The sequence below is a fragment of the Cygnus olor genome, chromosome 9, assembly GCF_009769625.2.
Source record: "Cygnus olor isolate bCygOlo1 chromosome 9, bCygOlo1.pri.v2, whole genome shotgun sequence".
In the NCBI taxonomy this organism is placed as follows: domain Eukaryota; kingdom Metazoa; phylum Chordata; class Aves; order Anseriformes; family Anatidae; genus Cygnus; species Cygnus olor.
Window position 1 is genome coordinate 2,554,387 of NC_049177.1, and position 23,845 is coordinate 2,578,231.

Sequence of the window (23,845 nt, forward strand, 5' to 3'; positions counted from 1 at the left end):
CCTCTTGAAGCAGAAAGATTTCGTATCGCACAAATTAAATCCTGGATGCATTTGCTGTGCTTTTCTAATTTCTAAGTTTTAGAATTAAAAAATAAGAAGACAATTAAATAAAAAAATCATAATTAAAGATCTAATGCTCATATAAGTAAATCATTTCTTTTTTTCTTTCCTTTCTGCTTTTTCTCTTTTACAGTCCCTCAAAATCCTGAGCAGTATTGACAAACCACACAAGCACAGGGTCTGACTGCATGATCAGCTGTCTGTGTCTACGCTACACCCTGTTAACCACAAGCAGTGTTAGAGCTAATATATCTGCAATGCAGAAACGGTAGGTGCTGTGCTATACAGTTCTGATTAATTATAAAATATTCCTCTATCCTCAGATATATAAAAAAAAAAAATTGGTGGTGATCTCCTTCAGGCACGGTATCTGTCAGATTTACAAAACATAAAAGCTACCCTAAGTATACTGACCTAGATAGCACTAAGAAGACTTAAGCAGCATACAAGCATACTCACTGTCAAAGCAAGGAAAACGAAACAATGATTGTCTAACCAAACTGAAAGCAACAGCTCACTACCACAGTATGAATTCCAAAATGCTACATACAGTATATGCACATCTCATGTTATTGGGAGATGCAAAGCTCCTTTGTTTTTTTTTTTTTTTTTTTTTTTTTTTTTTTTTTTTCCCTTCTCAGAGGCTTTTCTTAGCTACGGTTGCACAATGACATTCTGACATCATGGAGGTCAATGCAGCTACTAAAGTGCTCTCGTCTTTTTTTTTCTTAAAAAAAAAAAAGATTTTGAAATATTAAACCATAGCTGAAATAATAATAATAAAATCTGCATCATCTACTTAACATCTTTCTTTTACCTTCTGAGATTAATGCCACATGCACATTGTTCTGCTGAATATGTTAAATTGGTATCACCCTCTGCAGAGATTGCATGAGTGTAATTGTGGGAATTAGATTTTTGCAGATAAGTAGAAGTGTTAAAAAGGCTTATTTTTTGGAAAATTTCAAAATACAATGAAACATTTCAAGTATATAATGAAAAAAATGCAGAGAAAAAAATAAAACTGCTTATTGGATTTTTTTAAATGCCTAATAAACAAAGCTGTTTTTATTTTCCTTGTCACTATGTCTCCAAAGGGAGAATGAAAGTACCATGCCACAATTTACTATGACCTGAATTATTTTCCCAGAAGGCTAAACCATCATTTGAGGTAAAACAAACCGTAAGACCCATCTATAGAGCAAAGTGCCCCACCCCACTTCCAGTGACTTCTCATAGCTTCCTTCCCTCTACCCCAAATACCCCAAGCAAATATGCAACACTGACCAGAACTGCAAACATTAAAGTTAACTGTGAAAATATTTCACAAAAAAAGGTTTCTTTAGGCAAATGTTGTTTGCTGTATGTATAAGTGAATATAAATGCTTTCTGACCAGCTGCTGAAATAGACAGATACTTGTGAGGCCAGATTTCATACAGAGAGGCACTATCTTTCATCAGACCTGCCAATACAGCTGAGAAAAAGCAAGTCGCCAAATTTTCAGGCACATATTCTCATATTCTTACTTATGAATCTGTGTGCCCTATGATTTTTTTTTCCTAAAAAAATGTCTGTTTTTTTTTTTAACAGTGAAAACTATTGTTAAGTATTGGATTAAATAAGAAAACCACAGCAACAACAAAAGATTGTTGTGATACGTACATATTGGATTTGAATTAGCTTCTTATAAAAATAGACGATCTTGTTTGTTTCCTCTTCTTTCTTTTTTTAATGATTAATATAGATATGTATTCAGAGATTTTTCTTTGGAAAATTATTTGGCATTTTATTCTCTCTCTTTTTACAGTCTGGGAAGGAGATGATCCTAACAGTCAGTGCTTTAAAATATTCAGAATCCCCTTCCATAAATAGCACATCTGTCACACAGAAAGGGAACCCAGCCAGCAGAAAGGGAGACTAGACCAACAAAAACAACTGCTATTCCTATACATGATTACAAAATAAGTTAGGATTTAAGTAATCCTTTATTTGGATTTTTTGGTTTGAGCTTTTTAAATTAAGCTGTCTGTCAGCTGAGCATGCCAGTGTATGTTGGCTTAAAATTAAAAAGATTGTTAAGTATGGAAACATTTTGAGTTTTTTTAAACGTTCATCTCTTAGTCAAATAAGACTATTGGGCCTGACACCCTGTTTAAAACCATGGCAGAGCTCCTATAAATTTCATGAAGTGAAGTTTTGGATCTTATTTAGCAGTCTGTTAGGTTTACGAATATTTCATTACAATTTGGGAACTAAGTGGTAGGTTTGCTTAAAGATAATGGTTTTCAGCAAAAGACAGATTAGAGCAGCATCTCAATAAATATATCTGTTCCTTCATTCTAGGCGTCAGTGTTCTTATTCTCCCAGAAAAGTAATTTTCTGCTAAGGATACAAGTCATTTGTGTTGTGTGATTTAGGGAATAGCAAAAGCCTGCCAGCAGCGAACACAGCAGAGGAATCTCACAGTGAACAGGGGAGTGACCTTGTCCAAATCTTTATGCATACCTCTTATTTCAATGGGCCATTTTCAGTGCTCCAGGCTTATAATATTCCAGGCTTAAATTTGCAAGAATTTTACTTCAGATTCTACATAATTTTAGTTCAGAAATCAGATTCTAGGCCCTTCGTCACTTCATAAATAAATCCCCAAAAAATTGCTTATAGGTTGCACACAGTAGGCCTGATGTTCAAGGTAGAGATATATTCTCAAGGTAGAGATATATTTCTCAGGCAGAAGCTTGGATTTAAGCTCCAGCCTTATTTGTGCCAAAACTGTTACAGACCCAAGACTAGGCACTGGCTTTCCTGATTCTTGACTTCAGAATTCCCTGCCTTTGCTGGGTCAGGAATATGTCAGCCCATGCCATGAGATTGTGTCAGTTCTTTATTCAATCAGCTTAGAGTGAGGCTATTTCAAGTATCCTCACTGGATCCTACAGGCTGTTTGCGCTGTGAACGTTTTCCACTTTAAAGCTTCCTACTTGTAAACATGCTTCCTCTTCCTCTATTTATCACCACTCTAGAGCAACAACATTTAATCTCCCCTTGCACATGATAGTTTATCTAAATTGGTGAGGAATGAAGAGTCCCAATGTCACTTTGTATTACAACCTCCACTTTGTGGTATACCAGTTTTCAGAGAAGGGTCCTAATCCTCTGTATAGATCATTCGGGTAGCAGGAGCAAAAGTCCCTGAACAGTACTGATTTTTGTCTGAAAGTATTGCCACACTGCGTTATCTTAAGAAGGAAATACGTGAGTGCAGTCTGGTAGACTGGGAACTATGCCAAGGACCAACCTTAGAGAGATAAGGTTGGAAGAAGACTAGCAGGGGAAAAAAATATATCCATTCAGTTTTATATGGATTGTCTCACTTCTGTTTTTATTCAACATGGACCCGTGCTGGACCAAAAGAATAAATTGTCCCTCTAGCTATAGAGGACACCCTGGATGTGAGAGTTATGCTCAATATAATGAATGAATAGACCTATGTACAGGTGGGTTCATTCCCATTTCAGTACTTAGTGTTTTTTTTAATTTAAACTGTTTGTCAAATAAATGAGCAATGCAAAACAAAGGATAGAATCAATCCCAGTCTCAAGAAACTGTAGTCACTGCTCTGTGATACCATCCCTGCAAAGCAGTGACAAGGGGACATGAAGCACAGCTGGGAATGCAGGGTGGGGGTTTTCGAAAGTGCATACCAGTACTGTCTACAGTCTTTCAACAAACCTGCTCTTGGAATAACTCTTTCAGCCTCTTAATTTAGCTGCATTAATTACATTTGTCTCTTCATTCCACTAATGTTACTGAAAAAAAAAGAAAAGAAAGAAACAAAAAGAAAAAAAAAAAAAAAGAAAAAAACCCTATTGATGAATAGTAAGTTTGAAGTTCAGATTACGGAACCTGAAATCTGCCTTTCTAGAGCCACAGGCAAGCAATTTGTGTAAGCACGTAGCAAAATTTGCCCCAAGACTAATACAGATTAAATCATTTGTGTGCTGACAGTTTTCCCAGACTTTACCACAGTTCCTTCTGTGTCTCTATATGGCTGGACAAATTCTTCCCTTATTTGCTTGGACAAAAACCAGTTGTTTGCAGTTATTCCAATACATGCTTTACAGACTTCAATTTTTGATTGCCATACACACATAAACAGGCCATGAAAAATAATGCTTAAGTGATCTGGGCAGAAGAGAGTTCAAACTCCTGGTATCCCTGTTTAGATGGCGATGTTTTTCAGCACTGCTGAATTAAATGAGGAGCAGCATAGGAATGCAATTGTTTTTTTAAAAAAATAAATAAATATTGAGATTCTACAAAAATAGCAGATATCTGAGTACTATATTCTGATATACTGCATTGTATCAATGTGTTCTGAATCTGTATGAATTAGGAAAAAGTGTGGACTTACCTAAACTGAAGAATCACAGACCAGTCACATATTAAGATATATGGAGGTGCTGTCTATGCTTTTTTGTGAAGCACTTCTAACAGCCACTTACAGTCTAGTACTCTATAAACTATAGAATAATCTTTAAGGATTAAAACACCCAGGATTCACTGTAAACAAGTGATAAAAGGCATTTCTTTAAAACCTAAATCTATCTGAAGAATCTGAAGTGATGACTTTACAGGTTGTATTTTTGTATTCTCTGTGTAACATGACACTCAAAATGGTTAGCAATAACAAGTGGCTTTGTCTTACTTTTTCTCTGAATAGAGCTTTAATTACCTCTATTGATGAGCATGGTGTCTCCCTCTAATTATGCCTCCTAAGACCCTGTTTGCTTTCTGAACTGCTGCCAGACACTATGCCAAAGGTTTCAAATTTCTGACTTGTATCACTCCTGACTAATTTACCTGATTAATGAACTTAGATATTGAAGATTTTTTTTTTACTCTGTCCATATCTTTTTTTCTCCGTTTTAAATGGTGCAAATCACCTGACAACCCTACTTAGACTTTTCCTGTGCTTCTCTTGTGTTGATGCACACAATGGGTGCTCACATCACCTATTTCTTCTCTTCTGATTTTAAGGGGAAAACTTTTCTTTTAGAGAGCAGCAAATGCAAAGATTCAATATGGAAAGAGGCTCTTTTTCCCCTGTCACACAAAATTCTGGATAGAGATGCAAACATTTTAGCTAAGTCATTCTTAATGTGTACTAGACAGTAGGCAAGAATGACAATAATAATTAGGTTGAAAAAAATGAAGTTTCTCAGAACAGTCAACATGGAATCTATTCTTTGCAAAAGAAAGTCTGGCCATTTTACATCTTAGAAGAAAATTTCCTGTTATAAATTCCTGAATAAAGTTACTTCCAAAACACATGATTTTAAGCAGGATCAGTTTTGTGGACATGGTTGCTTGCAATGACAATTGATTCTTTGTTCCTCCCTAAAGTTTGAACGGGGACTATTCAGATGTTTTGGAGAACAGAGGGGATGATAGTAGCACACATTTATCATTATTATAAACATTAAGAAATTAATTTTGAACAATACAAGTGCCAGAACACATAGGGATAGGATGCTGAAGTATGTCAGCAGAAAAAAATAATGTTTTGGAAGTTACAAGAAAACTGTTTTGCATTCGATAAAATCAAATGTCACCTAATAGAACAGAGAAATCTCACATCCCATGTGACGGATGACTGTGTCACAGCTCCAAGCAGTAACAACATACGTAGCAACAACTACAACAAAAAAAATCCATTTCAAGCTTACTTCCTCAGGCTCACCTATCGATTATGCTGCAAAGTAAGGGCTGCTCACTGTGGCCAGTATATCTGCTCAATCTGTTTCTCCCAACCAGTCCACCTCTAAAGCTTATGCCTTCCTTTTTCATCTGGTCCTGACAAATTAGAGGGGATTTCTTATATCAGTCTTCCAATTATTAACCTAGTACATGTAACCAAAACCCAAGAGCATTAACAATGAATTCCAGGCTACTGATCTTTTCCTGCCATGGTATAGCTTGAGATTTGCCTACTACCACTCTCTTGTACTGCTATCATTGCTATGGTTAAGGCCTCTTTATAGTCCCAGCTAGAGAGGTAACTCATTTTAAGAAGGATGTTCTACAAATTGCAGATCTCTGAAGTCTAAACTAGTTCAGCTTGAACTGAGGTCAAGTTGTATCCCAAGGAATTCCAATGAAATTCTAGGACTAAAGCTAGCGAGCAATGGTAGTGCTTTTTTAGAGTGCAGTTGTATAAAAGGCTCTGTTAACAATAATAATACACTTTTACAGCATGTTTTATCCAACAATCTCAGAGATCATTACAGACATTAATTGAGCCTAACTACAGTCTGCAATAAATTAGCATTAATATGCTAATTTTATGGATGGAAAGAGAAAAAGACAGAGAGGTTAACTGATTCACTCAGGAACAGAACCCAGAACCATCTGCACAAGTGGATAATCCCAACCAGGAAGATTTGTCAGACAAACGGAAATGGGATGTCAGATACAAACGTTAGAAAAGGCTTCCCAATCCATATTTTGTCATTTATACACACCAGAAATTATTGGTTATGCTGATTTACTCAGGTGCAAATCTAGGAAATGGAGAATGTTTTAAGTAATGGTCACTAGAACTGAATCAATCATTTGTATTATTCACACTATTTATGACTTCAAAGAAAAGGACAGGATGACTGCATTCACTTTTCTTTAAAACATCAAGCTGGATATAGAAAAAAGGACACAATTAAAATAATAAAAACATGTCTCTTCAAGAACCATTCTGATCTCCTTCATCAAATCCAAGCTCTTGAAGAAAGCATTTAATAGCTGTTTGGGCTTCCTTTCCTTACTGAATATCCTGGAAAATGGTTAATTTGGCACTCATTAATCTTAATCTATCTTAATCTGATTTAGTATAGCTCGAGATGTACCAAGCATCAGAGACTATTCCAGACAAAATAATCCTTAATCTTTCTTCTGCCCTTGATACCATTCATCACTTCCTCTGTACACTGGCAGTCCGTTTGATGAGCCTGCTTGGCTCTGCTACCTCTTAGACTGCCCTTTCACCGATTCCAAATGTGTTCATGGTAGTTGATAAATTCTGGAAACTTCAGAAGTTTCTAAAATACTCCAATCTTTATACAAATATATCTTTCTAGTGCTAAAGGAAATTATTTTTAATTAAGTTCTTAACAGATTCCTCAACATTAATGGTAGAAGAAAGCAATATTCTTATGAATATTCTACAACAAGTAATGAGTAATTTATGAAATGCATTTTTTCCCTAAAACATACTGAATAAATTCTTTGTCATTACCATTTCCTGTCTTCATAGATCTTCTTAAAGACTGCTTACTTGCTTATGTTGAAGATACATTTTATTTGCTGGTCAGTTCTGGCTTTGTCAGTTCTGATAAAAAATTTACCTCTTCCTCATTTAGTAAAAAAATACATTTGCATATGAGCTGAATAGCAGAGTCACAAAGCAGATCCAGAGCACTCAGCTGCAATGCAAGCTTCTTCAGCATGCCTAAATCCAGATCTAGAGAACACGTGAATGATCAAGAGCACGCAGCTCAGTCTCCATTTCTGATTAATCACTATCTTCCCTGATGCAAATATGGTCAATGGCAAGAGTTTTTCCTTGAAGATTTCATTTAATGGGTCAAAGATTTCAGAGTTTTTTATTTCCTAACTGTTCCTGGTTCAGATACATGCCCAGTCATGACATTACTTTAATTCTGACAGAAAAGTTATATTATAAAAAAAGTAGAAATATTAGGTAATTAAAGCAAAAAACAGTACTAAATGGGCTCACTGCCACACAACTCAGTTGGCAGATTCAAGCACAAAACACTTGGATTTTGACCCCTTCCTCATTCAATATGAATTGAAAGTCAACTCTGTATGCCCAGCACCTTTGGGCCTAGATGAATATGCTTGCTGCTTTGCTCACTTATGTAAGAAAGGCCTAAACAACTACATTGCCAGTTGCAGGATGTATCTGTGGTAGGGCCTTCGTCCCAGAGCTAGTTTGGATAGCACCAGAACAGAAGACACCACTATTGTTTTCAGCCTTGGCCAATCACAAGTCCCCAGGATTCCAAACAGACCTGGCGTGTACAAGTAAAATCCCTGACCTCAGTGATCTTTCAGCCAGACTTCCACAAGCACTTCAAGGTGAAGTTACATTAACCACTCTTCTGCCCTGAGTACATCCATGCCTTGTTGTCTTCACGAGCCGACATTATTGCTCTGGTTCATCGTCTTGCTGCACAAACACTTGTGGTAGCACAAGGAAGAAGGTGTGAACACGCATCTGTAGTTGAGGAAGAAGCAGGACCACTTCCTTTGGAAGTGGCTCCTGTAAGAACATCTTTGTTCTTACTGCCACCTCTTAACACAGTCTTGTGATTTCTTGAGGCTGATGGGAGCCAGTCAGAGACCACACTACTACCAGTACCTGACCCTTATCAGGGATTACCGAGGGCTGGCTGCTCCCAGAGGGACAAGGAGATAATAGCACGGCAAGCAGACTAGAGGCATCACCAGATATCGTCGCACCTAAACAAGGGAGCAGGGCAAGCCAGCGGTGGTAGCAGCCAGGGTCAACCCAGATCACAGGGCAAGTTCATAACAATGATGCAGGACTAAGACAAGGCTGAGAAGTCACTGTGTAGATCAGGATCAGACACAACCCTGTAGTTACCAGGCAGGTCCACAGTGTCAGAGCAGAGCTGAGACCAAGCAGGAAAGCCAGTCCACAGGTCAGGATAAGGCCCAGCGAGGATCAGACATAACCTTGTGATCACCCAACAGGACCATGGTGACAGGACAGGACCAAGGTCAGGCTGCAAAGTCAGTTCACACGTCTGAGATCACAACACTCCTCACTGACCCAAGTCAACAGACTCCACAGCCAGGCACAGACATGGCTGCTAGGGAAATTGGTGCACCTAAACTTAAACAGAGCCCCAGGGCCCAGGAACAAGGGTGTAGGAGGAGGCTCCAGCTGAGGCCACTAAAGGCCTATTAGTGCTCTCAAGGTCTTGACAGTCCTACTGCTTCCCCCTTTCCCATGGCCTGATCCTCCCAGCCTCTTTGCGCTAGGCCTTAGCATTTGTGATGCTGCCTATTGAGTCTGACCAGCTCACCAGTTCGAACAAAAACTGATTTTCTTTGTTATTTCTGAATATATCCCACCACACTGCTATATGGAAGAACTTGGCTTGGAGCTGAGAATCAATGGATGGTGGCAGATGTGGTGGCAGCGTGGTCTAAGCAGGGCCTATGCTACTTGTGAAACTACACCCCACATTTTCTGGAGTGGTTTGAGTACAGATTTTCATACTGCAATTACCTCCTAGCTTCAGAGCAGATATATTACAAGTGTCATTGCTCACAGATGTCTGTATAGATATGATTCTGTAAGTTAAATTAATTTTCGTAGTTATATAGCTCTGCTAGATGATCCACAGGCACAGCTGTGGGTGTACTTGCATTTGCTTAATAGTGATAGAGAACATTCAGTGTCTCAAAGAACATATTCTGGAGAAGAAACGTTAAAATAAAGGAGAACCAGACACAAGGAAGACAAAGAAAGGGAAAAGGAAACTTTTTTTTTTTAAACCAGAACTTGCTTTTTCTTTCTACACCCTGTGTAATAACCCAGCAATGGAATGCAAATTAGCATTCATGTTTTTTTTAAACAATAGCCTTTGTGTTTCAAACCACACTGTCAAAGTAAAACAATCCAAGTAAAACATGTTCACAAATCTTTTGCCAGCAATATGCTAACCAGTTTTGTTAGAAGCTTCTAACACTGAGAGTAAATCTGTTTTGGAAAGTAATCATGCAAGTTCAACTCTTCTTAACTGAGCTTAAAATGCATTTTCTTTCACAAGCTAAATTTCAGTCTGCTAATTCACAGCAAATTCAGTGAGATCAATATGGCCTTACTATGAGTTTAACTGAAGCTCTAGGCCTAGAAAGCTGAGTGGAACAACTACAAGTAAGGATGTAACTTGATTTCCAGGGTCTCTGTTGTTAATGAAAAAGGCACGAAAAGAACACAGCTTCACCATCAGAGACCACACAACTCACTGCGCATGTGAAACAGAAAACAAGATGTATCACCAAAAACTATTACCATTTGATTTGAAGACATTCAGAGAGAATACTCGTGATATACATGATACCAGCTTTACTTCACAGTAGGAACACTAAAAGTTAAAATATGTATTTAGAGCATGTTTTCTCCTGAAAATACCAAAATTTGGAAAATTAATCCCATGATTATAGTTATTGCTGGTAGATGTCAGCTCCTATAGAAGAGACTAGATGTACTGCTCTATTAAACTGCTATCTAGTCTGTAGCCTACTTAAACGCAAGGACTGTTTCCAATCAGCATTTGTAGAATCTTCCAACCTATCTTTACATGTGTACACAACTACATTGGCCGAGAGAGCTTCTTGGAACTTATGCTGAAAAGCTTGCAGAACTGTGGAACATTTATAGTAAAGGCAAGCTTAAAGATACACCCCAAGGTGTTTCTACCCACTCTCTCTGAAATGATAACCCATCAATTGTCATCATCATTCTGAAACCCTCAGTATAATTTGTCAGAAGACATCCTCCCCATTAACAAAATAACTATACAATAACCAGCAATAACAATCGTAGTCCACCAAAAGGAAAGGATAAGAACAAGAACAATCAGTCTATATGTCTCTTTTTCTATATGGCATATAGTTTTCAGCTATTTCAAGCCTGTTGTTACTCACTGTAGGAAAGCAGGATGGCTGCTTCTGTTCTTTGAGCTTCTCTGCTGCTATAAAATGGAGCACTGTCTGGACAAATGCAGAGGAGGAACAGCGAGAAAACAGCTAAAGCATAAAAACACAACAAAGCAAAAGTAGCAGTTTCAGAACTCACATATGGAATATGGGGAAAAAGTCAGAAATTAGTTACATCCCTCATTAGGTTTTGCCTACTGGCAAAAATTCTCATTGGCGTTACCACTTACTTTCATTAGGAGGAGCTCTATTGGAAAAAAAAGGATTAGATACTTCTGGAATGTTTAGCATCTTGTTAAATATAACTTGCTGAGCATATTTGTTTGAAAATGTCTGAGTTTACATTAGTTTGTGGTCACCTTACTAATGATTAACCTATGCAAAAATCGGATATAACCTAAAGGTTTATCAAATTAAATTGAATTTAACTGTAAAAGATATTAAAATTACTACATTAATCACAGCCACCATAAATCTTCTCTAGTGACTGAACCTAGGACCATCTGCTCCTACAGTTATAACCCCAAAGAAGTAAAGAGGCATAGAAAGGGAAAATTGAGAACTGCTTCCTGGAGTCTGGGATGTGAGACTCCTTGCCAAGGCAGCAAATGCTTGTGAACAAGACAGTCAGAAGAGAGAGTCCCTCAATCACTCTACTCTTATTGCCAAATTCTGTAGAGATGACAGTTTCCACCACTATTAAAGTTTCAAATTGCGGTTTTTCTAAATCTGGTACTGTATTTTCAGTGATGGTAAACTGCAAAGATTCAGCAGTTAAGTGATACTCAGAATGGACTGCTACATACTGTGCTACTCCAGTCTTCAGACAGCACTTTTTCTCCATCTATAGGCTTGGAGTTTCCCCACCTCCCTATAGCAGAACCCTTTTCACCTTCTCTGCTCCCCTGTCTCAACATTGTGCATAAGAGAATGAAATAAGCAGGATTTCGATTTATGTATGCTGAAAAAAAATCTTTATGATTATTATTATTATTTTCTAGTATTTTTTTGAAATGATTTTTAACCTCTATGGCTAATATGGGCCTGTGGTATCACTATATAGGTTGTTTTCATGTTTTTACATAGCACTTCAGAGATGCTGAAGCATGTGTAGCTCTGGATGACATGTTTAGTAGGTGTTACGCCTCAGAATTCATGTGTCGTTTCTTTGACATCTTGTGATGTCTTCCTCGCTAAACTCTAGGTTTAAACAAGCACTAATGAAAGTGCACACCTCCAGTAGTCTGCAAGGCTCCCCAGCATGGCTCAGCACATGGCCTGGTGGGTGGCTGTGCAGGGGCACTAGCGAGCAGCGCTGGGCTGGCAGCCCCCCATCAGGTGCCTGCCAGGATCAGGCAGCACTAGCCTCAGCATGCACACAAACCTCAGGCCTTTGTTTTCCAAGTCATTACTTGGCTACCATTCTCTCTGTTTATGATAACTATCTGTACCTAAAACTCAGGGCTTGTTCCAAATGGTAAAGTGGAGCTTATTATCAGCTGGCTTTAATTTTCAGTTCCCGTGCAAATCGTGCCGTACTTACAATATTAAGTTAGTATAAACGCCAAACCAAAACCAGCTTATCTTCTGCCTGATCACGGAAGAAATTGGCAAGTGGTTGGGCTCATACTTCCTCATTTTTTTTCATACTTTAAGTTTCAGTGGAGGATTTCATTGGTTCACCTAACTCACTGCTAAATGAGCAGTTTTCACCTTCTCTTTTTCAGCCGCTTGTTAGACCTGCAAATACAAGATCACATACACATGGCCAATGTTTTCAAATTTAAATATCACAAGTTAAACATATAGTATGTAGTGAATCATACAGTAACTCAGCAGCTACTGAAATTTTGTCCTGAATGCAGTGTATTTTTTTTTTCCTCATCACAGAATTATGGGATAGGATTGTGGAATCCTATGATTAGAAAGAATATTAGCTTTTATTTGGAAAAAAAAAAAGTTTATTTTCACATAATTTTTATTTTTCACAGGTGTATATAAAAGCTAAAAATAAGCATATCCTAAAAGGTTAAACATTAAAGGCAAGTAAGCCACATATTTGATTTCCTTTAGTTTTATAATTATTTAAAATCTGGTAGTTCATTTTCTGATGTATGTACTCATATGGGGTCTCTGGGGTGCAATGCTGGAAAAAAAAATCCATTTAAAAATTTCTATGCCTTAGGTAACCTCTCTAAAAATAAAAGTCCAACTCTAAAGGTGACTGCTAGACTTTTCAGGGATATAGCAGACGTGGGGAAGAGGTAAAAAATATGTATGCCCTTCCTCAAAGTACAGCCTGTTTAGGTCCTATAAGAACGATGTGTCAGCTTTGTAAGATCAAGAGTTCCTTGCTTGATAAAATTTGTATGATAGTGGGAATGGGAGTGAGGCAAATTTATAAAGCAAGAAAGGTCTATCCAGATACTCCACACATACTCCTCGGTACACTGAGATATGGAAGAAACTCACTTTTGTGAGGAAGACAGCTTTACAACTGTCAAACACATTTCAGATGCAAGAAAGAGGACTTCTTCCATCATTTTATCCTCACAGGTTGCTGCAGTGATGTGTATCAAAGCAGTCAACACAAACATTATAGACAACATAGTTGCTGTTCTTGTTGTGGAGGAGAGACTCTACATTGCACAGGGATTAATAGACTATAAAGATAAAATGAAGAAGCGAATGAGAAAATAGCTATGTTAAGTGCTACACAGGAGTTCATTGAAGTACATTTACGAACATAACAGAGTTGTGGATATAGCATATGCTTGCATAATCCAGCCATCACAAGCAGAGATGCAGTGACAAGCATGTAAGTTTGTGCTTTCAGCCAGAGGATGTCTAGACTATAAAAGTGTTTGTAACTTGTTAGCACATGCCAAACAAAGCTGTCATAATTACCCATGCTTACTTGTGTAGGCTAGCATACACTATACTATTAGCTATGTAGTCTTACCTTTTGTGATTGTGAAGATACTGTTCTGTAAGGTGGTTAAGCTCCCGTAATTCCAGCCAGTGCCATAAGAACACTTCGTGCAAGACTATTCAAGACTTCCTTGTTTGTTTCACAGTGCTGGCATGATGGGTTTTCTGAACTACAGAAGAGCTAGAGTTTTACATCTAGAGTTAGAGTTTTACATTTGGGATCAGTCACCTAACTCAGTAAACTGAATAGATGCTATGTCATTATTGTTTATGATGTGGTCAGTAAATGAATTAAGTCTTTGCCTACTGGTTTGCAGTTCTTTGTTTGCAGACCATAAACCACAGAACTAAAGCACTGAGAGAATAACAAAACAAAAATCTGATAAATTTAAATAGTATTATGAGGGTGTCTTCCAACAGCTGTTGTTATCAAACACAGAAGAAGATTCAACTCATTGCAGTCCATGAAAATGATGTTTTTGTGGCCTTTTTTATTTGAGCTATATTAAATGGACCAGCATGTTTTCCTTCTCTGCAGAAGAGGCACTAGATAATTACCATGATGATTGTAAGACTAACATTAAACAATGCCAGCTGTTCTGGCAAAAATTTCAAGCACAGTGGGAAAGGGGGTTCTTTTCTGAAGATATCTTCAGGTATTTCTTTATATTCCTTCTCTTAGTAGCAGGCAAATAGCTTTAAGGTTTTTTATAATCCAGCCACAAGTGATGACTTAGTGTTTCACTGAGTGCATCAGTGGTAAATATTGCAAAGGACAGCACACACAGCAAGACACTGGTTAAGTGCCATCGAAGTCAAAGTTCTCCTCCCACTTGTTCCTTGTATGCCAAAGATTATCTAGATTACAAATTGTGGAGTTCTCACGTCAAGTGCTTCTACTGTGTAGCAGTGTACTGTGACAGTGCAGTCACAGAGGTGGGAACAACAGAGGAGTGAAGGCACACATGAAATTACTGAATTTCTTTCACTCATGGAGAGTGTTTTCAAACTATTTTTGGTATTAGCAACCTAACTGAAGCAATAAACATGAAATCAACTGTATAAAGGGTGTTTTTACTACATTTTCTTATGCAGTAATACAGACTATTTCCCTTCTGGTGAATACTGAACACGTTCGTGATCTTTAAAGCCAGCTCCCAGGTCCTATAAAGGAAAACAAACCATAGATATCATACTTTGCACAGCGAGCTTGATGCTGTTTCCCTCCCACCAGCCACAGGCACAGTTAGCAGCTACTCACAATAAGAGATCTTTGGCTGCACACATTTATTAGCTGAGTTTACTGTAACCTTTATGTTTGCTGTATTGTTTTTCATGGTTGGAAAAATATCAGACAAGAACCTGTAAAGCATATTCCTAACAGTCTCCTTTTGGTGGCTATTTAGCAAAAGATGAATTTAAGAGAGTATGGAAGTGAAAAGTATCCTCACCATAAAAAACCATTTTCATAGTTAGCTGGTAGCTAGTTCTTTAATGATATTTAGAGGGCCAAACAAGGAACAGACAAATAAAGAGAATAAGCTACTCTCTAAAACCTTCTTCATGGTCCCTCAGTAGGCAGAGGAGTAGTTGTTGTGGTTTAATGCCAGTAGGCAGCTAAGCCCCACACTCCCTCCATCCAGTGGGATGGGGAAGAGAACTGAAAGGGTGGAAAGTGAGAAAACTGGGGGACTGAGATAAAGACAGTTCAATAGATAAAGCAAAAGCTGCAAGCATAAGCAAAGCAAAGTAAGGGAATTCATTCCCTACTTCCATTGGCAGGCAGATGTTTAGCCATTGCCATGAAAAGAGGCCGTCATCGTGGGTAATGGTTAGTGGGAAGACAAACTCCATATCTCCCTCCAAGTGTGCCTCCCCTTCCCCTCTTTTTTTCCCAGCTTTTATTGCTGAACACAATATATAGTATGAATATCCTTTTGGTCATTCGGGGTCAGCAGTCCTGTCTGTCTCCCCTCCCAAATTCTTGTGCACCCAGCCTGCTCGCTGGCAGGGAAGCATAAGAAACAGAAAAGACCTTGATGCTCTATAAGCACTGCTCAGCAATAACTAAACACTCCTTTGTTTCTTGGTCACAAATCCAAACTTAGCACCATAAAAGCTACTATGAGGAAAATTAAGTCTATCCCAGCCAAAACCAGCAGTGCAGGTGAAATAAGCTTGCAATACAATAGCCCAAATAGCTAAAGTATTTTGGCCTCCAAAACCATGACCCAAGTGTCTTTCACCAGTACTACATTTACTAGAAAAATAGGGTATATTCATGAAAGGACTTATCTAGCACCCAGTATGACATAAACTGCTCTGAATGTTTGCTTAAAATATCTATATAGATGGTAGTTGTGAACAACATTTAAGATTTTCTTTTTTTAGTCAGAAGTATATGATTTTTCATTAGATCAACTGATTTTCAGGCATTTTCAATGGATGCTCCCTGTATTTACACATGACTGAGACGACTGAATTTAATGCTTAAGGAACAATGACAAAACAACAAAAAAAGATATTTCAGAGGCATCACTGCAAATGATCTGAGGAATCTCAGCTTCTCCCATGTGGCATCAGTTAAGAAAGAATTTAGATACAGAAACACTAGTTTAAGCATTTCCAAAGCAGTTAGGTAACTTGAGAGCCTGTTTCCAAAAGTCATTTAATAAACTGATGCATGCTTTCATTTTGCTCATAGCTTGTTGCTGCTGAGTTGTTAGCCATAGGATTACCACAAGCAAACATGTTTCCTGGCTAACACGGTTGCTTCTGAGAACAGTGGCCTAATTTTTATTACATGTAAAGCCAGACTGTGGTTGTTTGTAAGATAACAGTAAACCATAAACAGGTACAAGGTATAATTCTGACTTGACGAAGCTGTGTAGCTAGATTTTACATATTTCATTGGTAGTCGCTTCTTCAAGAATACTTCTGTGCGAAGACAGTATGTGGATGGGGCATAGTCAGCATCTCCGTACTGAGTCTGCATGGTGCAAGAAGGTGACATATCTCGAGAGATACATGTGATCTTGATCAACATGGAGACAACGAAAACGTGCTTTAAATGTTCCACACATGCTGCAAAAAGTTTGGGGTAAAACACACAGTGTAGGAAGTTTGCTTTGATGAATATATCAGGGGCAGATATTGCAAGTGTTTTTCACATCAAAGGAAACACTATTTTTTTTCTTTTATTTAAGCAAAAGGGGAAAGCAGGTGACCAGTGACTACAGCTTCTCTCACAGGAGACAGGTCACCTATTCCTTACCATCTCTTTACACTAATATATTAATTCAGAGTAGTTACGGCTTCTAGCCTTCAACCTACTCCACACAGACCAACTTCAATTTTCTCTAGGGCTCTGTGCAGTCCATATGCGTCAGTTCAGCAATGTCAGTACTGGCGTCTGGAGATACTTTTAAAATGCACTGCTTGGTCACAAATCAGCCTTCTGGTCTCCTGGCGTAATCTGTTTAGTAAGGGTATCACTTAGCTACTTCTGCTATGTGTATATATATATATATGTACGTATACAGTAGGCATTCTATCTTCCATTTATTGTATGGAGGAATGAAAGCATGCACTAAATATGCAGAAAAGTGCTATTGCTTATTAGAATAAGCAGAATAAACATAGTAAAATTAAACCGCTGTCTCCTGTGTTGTCAGGGGCCCTAGAAAGTCAATTTTTATATGCATAAATAGCTATATATATGCTTTGCTTAGTCATTCGTTTATCAGTTGGTCATTTCCTTTGTACGGGCAAAAGGAAATGGTAGCTTAAGTGGCTTATCTGCAGTTTAGATCTGTGTGCTGATTTAGATCAGTATGCAGACATATTGTAAATTACAATTTATCAATTTGCACAACTCTTGCAATGGAGCCATGGGGACTGTTCGTGGGAATCTCTTCCTCCAACATGTTCAAGCACAGCTTCATGCCCATTGTGGGCAGCAGTTGGACACAGTCTGCAATAATTATAGTTGGCATTTAATGGGAACCTCACTTCTGTGCTTAGATGTAAGACAGCTGTTAGGAGATAGTCTACAAAACCAGAAGGCTCTTTAGGAGGGAATCATTCCCAGGGATCCAGGGGTGCTGGTCAAGGGAAAGCTCAACGTGAATCAGCAGTGTGCACAGGCAGCCAAGACGGCAAACCTCATTCTGGGGTGCATTAAACACAGCAGAGCTGACTGGTCTAAAGGGGTGATTCCCACACTATATTATAGCATTAGTGCGGCCTCACCTTGAGTATTGTGTGCAGTTCTGGGCTCCACGATATAAAAAAGATGATAAGGCATTTGAAAGTGTCTAGAGGAGGGCAACAAAGTTGGCAATAGGGCTGGAAGGCATGTCTTATGAGGAGAGACTGAGGGCACTTGGGTGGTCTAGTCTGGAGAAAAGGAGGCTGAGAGGAGACCTCGTTGCTGTCTGCTCACCTGAGCGCGGTGAAATGGAGAGGGAGGTTGCTGGTCTCTTCTTCCTGGTAACCAGTGATAGAACATGAGGGAATGGCAAAAAGCTGTGCCAGAGGAGGTTCAGACTTGACATTTGGAAAAATTTCTTAACTCTGAGGGTGGTCAAAACACTGGAACAGGCTTCCTGGCAAGGTGGTTGAGGCCTGTCATTGTTCAAGAGGCTTTGGATAACGTCCTCATAATATGCTTTAACTTTTGGTTAGCCCTGAAGTGGTCAGGCAGTTGGATTCGATGATTTTTGTAGGTGCCTTCCAACTGAACTATTCAAATTCTAATTCACTGTGTCTTACCAGAGTGAATCTTTTGTGACCGACCCAAATCGATCCAATAGAGACCCTCAGCAGTATCATATTGCAGCAGAACTTTCACAGGCTACATTTCCTTATACTACCTCTTTGCTTAGAAATTCATAACATATTTTCACCTATCATATATATGTTACACTTTGCAAAAGTGTTTTTTATTGTCATTTTTTAAATGCAAGAAAAATTGATGGTCTGGGATGGCAGAGCCTTTGTTTTAGTAAGATTTTCAATGGAAACTTAAGAGTTTAGGCATTGAAATGGAAGCAAGATTATGTCTTCATCTGTCATAAATAAATCAATCTCTTTTGCTCTTATTTAGATTGGACTAGCTTTGCACTAGTGTCACTACATTAGCTTAACAGTAATTAAGTGTGGGTTAGAAATACTGAAACAAAGCCCCACCGGTTTTACTTGTCAGACTGAAGAAAACAGGATTTCTGAGATGCCAAAGTTTTAAGCCACCTTTGAGCTGTCTTCATGTGGTTGACTGTTCACCTCACAACATAAGCAAGAGCAGTATTGGGATCATCCTAGCAGACACCAGGAGATAGATTACCCTAATTGGTAGATTCTCTAACTAACATTTAATGAGCTCAACCACAACAATGCCAGTACATCTTGTAGTGTCTACTTGCATATCACTCAATGCCACCCTGATGTGTTTTTTTTTTTTTTTGAAGTCCTAGGCAATTTTTCTAGTAAAATTTCTGTTTTTCTGGGACATTTTCTGTAGCCCTCTGCCATAAGGGAAGTATTTCCTGATCTACAAAGCTAGCGCTGTATCCTGTATGTTCTATGGAATCAGTAGTACACCTGGTATAGAATAAAGTCTTCACCTTGCAGATTTTCCAATTTTACAACACCTTAAACATGTTAAGACTGAATTTGATAGGAACTGAAACCTGTTCCTGAATGATTAGTGTTTATACAGAAAGCGAAAGCTTCAGTTTAAAAGCATCACAGATTCATTTGGAGTATTAATCTAACAATCTAAAGAAGTAAAGCTCTTCCATTTTTTGACACATATATGCATATGCATACATATATGCATATGTAAATACATATATATATATATATATGCATATGTAAATATATATATGTATATGTGTGTAGATATGTAGATACAAATACAAATTCAAATACAAATACAGGCATACTTCATGGTAAAGTAATGGCCTCTCTTCCACTGATGCAAAAGGGGTTACTGCTAGTTGCAATGGGACAGGACTGGGTTGAGATAGATTTTGGGGAATTCGTGCTGAATGCTTTCTAGCTTTATGACCCAAGTTTATTTGGGCTCATGAGAAAGAATGTTCCTAACTGTAGGTAAAATTTAAGAAGATAGGACACATTCAAAAGTAGCTTGGTTTTGAACCAATAATCTATGCCAAAAATTAGGAATGTCATTTGGAGACGTTTCACAATAAAAAAAAAATATTATAGGAACAAAGTGAATTTAAATTATGAGAATGAAAAACTAAAGTGATTCAGTAGTAGGAAAATTTGATAAGTTTTAACATACTAAGGCAACATTTAAAGACATATGCCATCAAATCTTGGGGAGCAAACTCATTCAATAAGTTAAATAGTAATTTTCAAATACATCCTGCACAGTTAAAACATAAAAATATTTTTTTCCATAAATAGTTTTTCTTACTGTCAAGAAGAATAATCTGGTGTATTCCTATACTTCTCAGGTACAGGCTAATGGCTATTTTTATCCTGTCAGTGCCACACAAACTGTAGTCTTGAATTCATCCCTTTATTTTTAAGAGTTTATTTAGAGACTATATAGGCTTTTATGTGGAAAACATGAATTAAACAAACAAACAAAGAGATAATATCTATTACAACAATACACTCATTCTGATCAACACCTGATAATTACAGAAGTATGACATAATTTGATTGAACATTCAGAAAAGTTAACCTACCTTGTATTTTGTCTCTGTTGAAACTTCTGTTTCAGCTTCTGTGTTGTTAAAATGCTGCTCGTGGTAAAAGAAGAAGCAAAAGAAATTAAAGAGAAGCTAAAAAAAAAGAAGTTACTTTGAAATACAAAATGTCTAGTATGTCTTTACATATTTAGAATGTGAGTCTTTCTCTAGGCCTTTACAATGTTTTTATGCCACCACAAATTAAACCAAAATGATAATAGCAAGAAACAGATGCAACTATTGTAATAAATATGATAATCTCACAACTATCATAGGGGTACTGAGCTGTCTGAAATTTTATAGAAACATTAAAAGTAACAAAAGTCATATGCTCTTACTTAAAATGTAATTCTCTTAATTAATTAGTTGTGTTAAAGACTATGTTAATATGCCCTGCTAGTAGCCAATTGCATAGTATATACAATTGAGCTGCTCTGATACTCTTTCACTGAAAGGGAGCACATACACCCATTGTCCAATTTTTTAATATTATTTGGGGAAAAACTCTATCACTCTATCAATATTCTTTGTGTTCCAATATGTTTTCTAGGATTCCTGTCTGGAAATTTTATAAAAATCTTTTTTCTACCCAAGTACAGTACAAAAATGAGAGCTGTCAGTATTTTTCTTATGGCATGAAACTATTTAATTGCATATAGTTCACCTCACCTGTCCCTACCTTAACCAACTCAAAAACAAATCTTCAAGACTGTGTCAAAATTTTCTCAGAAATGTATAAAAATAATTTAGAACTAAGTCCTCTTTAATAACGCAATATTAAGTATTATGAGAAGGAATAGAGGAAAGAATACCCAGTGGGAAATAGCTTGAGTGATTCTTACAAGGTCATGGCATTATATAGACATAATGTATAGATAAGAGAGATGAAAGATGTGGTTGAGCATGCACAAATTCTGCATCAGCATTATCCATTCTTACTGCTTATTAGTCAGCTTTTTGTATCATATTTCAGATTGGATCTTTGCTTTTTTGTGAAGTCCTATAGCTTTCCATTTTTTTCCAGGGAGGTTCAAGCAAGCACTTTCTAAATGCTGTAGAAATAAATACATATAAATAAAAATATCATTGAAATATTAACTCACCTTTAATGAAAAAATCCTTCCTGGGATTTCTCTTCATCATTTTCCAGAATCTCAAATGCATACAGTGAATTTTGACTGTGGAAGCAAAACATAAGTGGCCTGGGAAATGTAAGTGAAACAACCACGAAACATTTGTGCTTTTTAGATAAATTTTGGGTTGAAGCCTTAGAATGACAACAGCCATCCACCCCCCAAGTAGACATCTATGGAAGTCCTGAAAAGTTAGCTGAAGCCTGCCTTGCTTTGTTCATGTTCACGACCAGCTGCAACCTTGTACCCTGTGTAGAAGATAGCATCCAGCAAATAGGGGTATCTGGACCAGAACATTTTGTGTAGGGCACAAGGGCACTGGGCAAAACTTGTCTACCATCTTCTCTGTCTTGCCCTTGAAAGCTCCTCCTTTGCTCTAGCCACCACAGCTTTGCAGACAGAATTTCCTTTTGCCGGTTCCTCATCCTCAGCATACCTTGTGGCTATCTATGTGCACAGCATAAGCTGAATCTGACTTACTTTGTTACAACACAATGCATTTTGCTGAGATTTCTCAGGCAGGGTTTGTGACCTGAAAAGGGCTGCAACATACTTTCAGAAAGACACCGGAGCTCTTGTCAGCTTTTGCCTTTTTTTTTGGTATAATTATATGGAATTAGAGTAATACAATTATTTTGATTGATGGAACAAGGTTTCAGTTCTAAACACATCTAAGAAACAGGTTTATTGCTATTTCTGAGAAAAGAAAAAAAGAAAAGAAGAAAAGAAAAGAAAAGAAAAGAAAAAGAAAAGAAAAGAAAAGAAAAGAAAAGAAAAGAAAAGAAAAGAAAAGAAAAGAAAAGAAAAGAAAAGAAAAGAAAAGAAAAGAAAAGAAAAGAGAAAAGAAAAGAAAAGAAAAGAAAAGAAAAGAAAAGAAAAGAAAAGAAAAGAAAAGAGAAGGAAAAGAAAAGAGAAGGAAAAGAGAAGGAAAAGAAAAGAAAAGAAAAGAAAAGAAAAGAAAAGAAAAGGAAAGAAAAGAAAAGAAAAGAAAAGAGAAAAGAAAAGAAAAGAAAAGAGAAAAGAAAAGAAAAGAAAAGAAAAGAAAAGAAAAGAAAAGAAAGAAAAGAAAAGAAAAGAAAAGAAAAGAACAGCTATGCAATGTGCTGCTTATTACCAGCCTGAGTTGGGTTTGCAGTTGTTAGCGTTCCACCTATCAATATCAAAAGGTAAGGGCAGAGACTATGGGGGTCCTATGTCTGTCAAGTTCTTGCTAAACAGATGATCATCAGGATACTGTTATTTCAGGATACTTGTTATTTCACCTCTATGGGTGGCATTGAGCAAGGACTGCAAAACCAGTGAGAATGAAGCCTTCTTTCAGCTGAGGTCCTACAACTAGCTGCTACAGACATTAAAATTAGCAATGAGAAGCAGCAACATGCATGTTAGATGGGCACACGCAGAGGCAGTGAGCAGCAGGCCTTCTCATAGCAGAGTGCATTTGGGGTGTAATTGAGGTTTGCTAGGTGCTGCAAACTCAGGAAGTGCAATTTGCACCTCCTTGTGCCAGAAACTGAATGAGTCAGATCCTTAAAGCTTCAATTTTAGCTTTCCTTCTGCCTCCTCATTGTTCTGACTAATGCGATGTTATCATAGCCAGCAAACTATGGTAAAAAACGGCCGCACACACCACATAGCCTCTAGGTTACAGCACAGCCAGACTTACACTGGTGTCAGAGCTTAAATACCCACAGACTGCAGTGGAGAAGCTGCAGGCCACTCCAGCTAACTGTAAGTTATTAAAGGCGCTAAAAAAACACATAAATCAAGATACAGTGAACAATATGAACATACTATACTACTATCAAAGCATCAGACTCATTAGCATCTCAATTTTTAGGTGTCAAATTTGAAACATCTTGAAGAGGCCAGAAGTTCAGAAGGAACTAAGAAGATAGACATAAGGCTTCTAGAATATTAAAAAGCTAATAATCTCCCAAACAAGGGACTTAAAATATCTAGTAACTTGAAGGCAGACCTAGCTCTCTAAACATATAAAAAAACAAGCAAATAAAAATATCCAGAAAAATAGCCTACATTATTTGGGCCCCAAATGTGTGCACTGCAGAACAAGTGTCCCATGTGTTAACGCGTTATGGACTGTATAATATGCAATAATGAAACCTCTGTCTTTCATGAAAATCCATACAGACTTACTGGCTATTTTCATAGTGTATATATTTGCAGAATCCAGGCTTCTTTCCAATTTATCCCATTATTTACTA

General features: G+C 37.5%; 2 long non-coding RNA genes across 5 annotated transcripts in view; one reads left to right on the top strand and one right to left on the bottom strand.

The window, feature by feature from the left end:
• LOC121074632 overlaps positions 1 to 23,845 on the top strand; it is a 47,584-nt gene that overhangs the window by 12,051 nt on the left and 11,688 nt on the right. For 2 of the 4 annotated variants that reach the window (XR_005822449.1, XR_005822451.1), the window contains exon 2: positions 194 to 328. This is a non-coding gene — a long non-coding RNA (uncharacterized LOC121074632). Of the gene's footprint in view, positions 1 to 193; positions 5,008 to 23,845 lie in introns of those variants that run through there. The other 2 variants (XR_005822448.1, XR_005822450.1) reach the window with 2 other exon arrangements.
• Positions 7,860 to 22,367, bottom strand: LOC121074633. Its single transcript, XR_005822452.1, has 4 exons — positions 21,591 to 22,367; positions 20,485 to 20,538; positions 13,794 to 14,926; positions 7,860 to 10,921 (listed from the first exon to the last, which is right to left on the bottom strand). It is a non-coding gene; the product is annotated as an uncharacterized LOC121074633 (long non-coding RNA).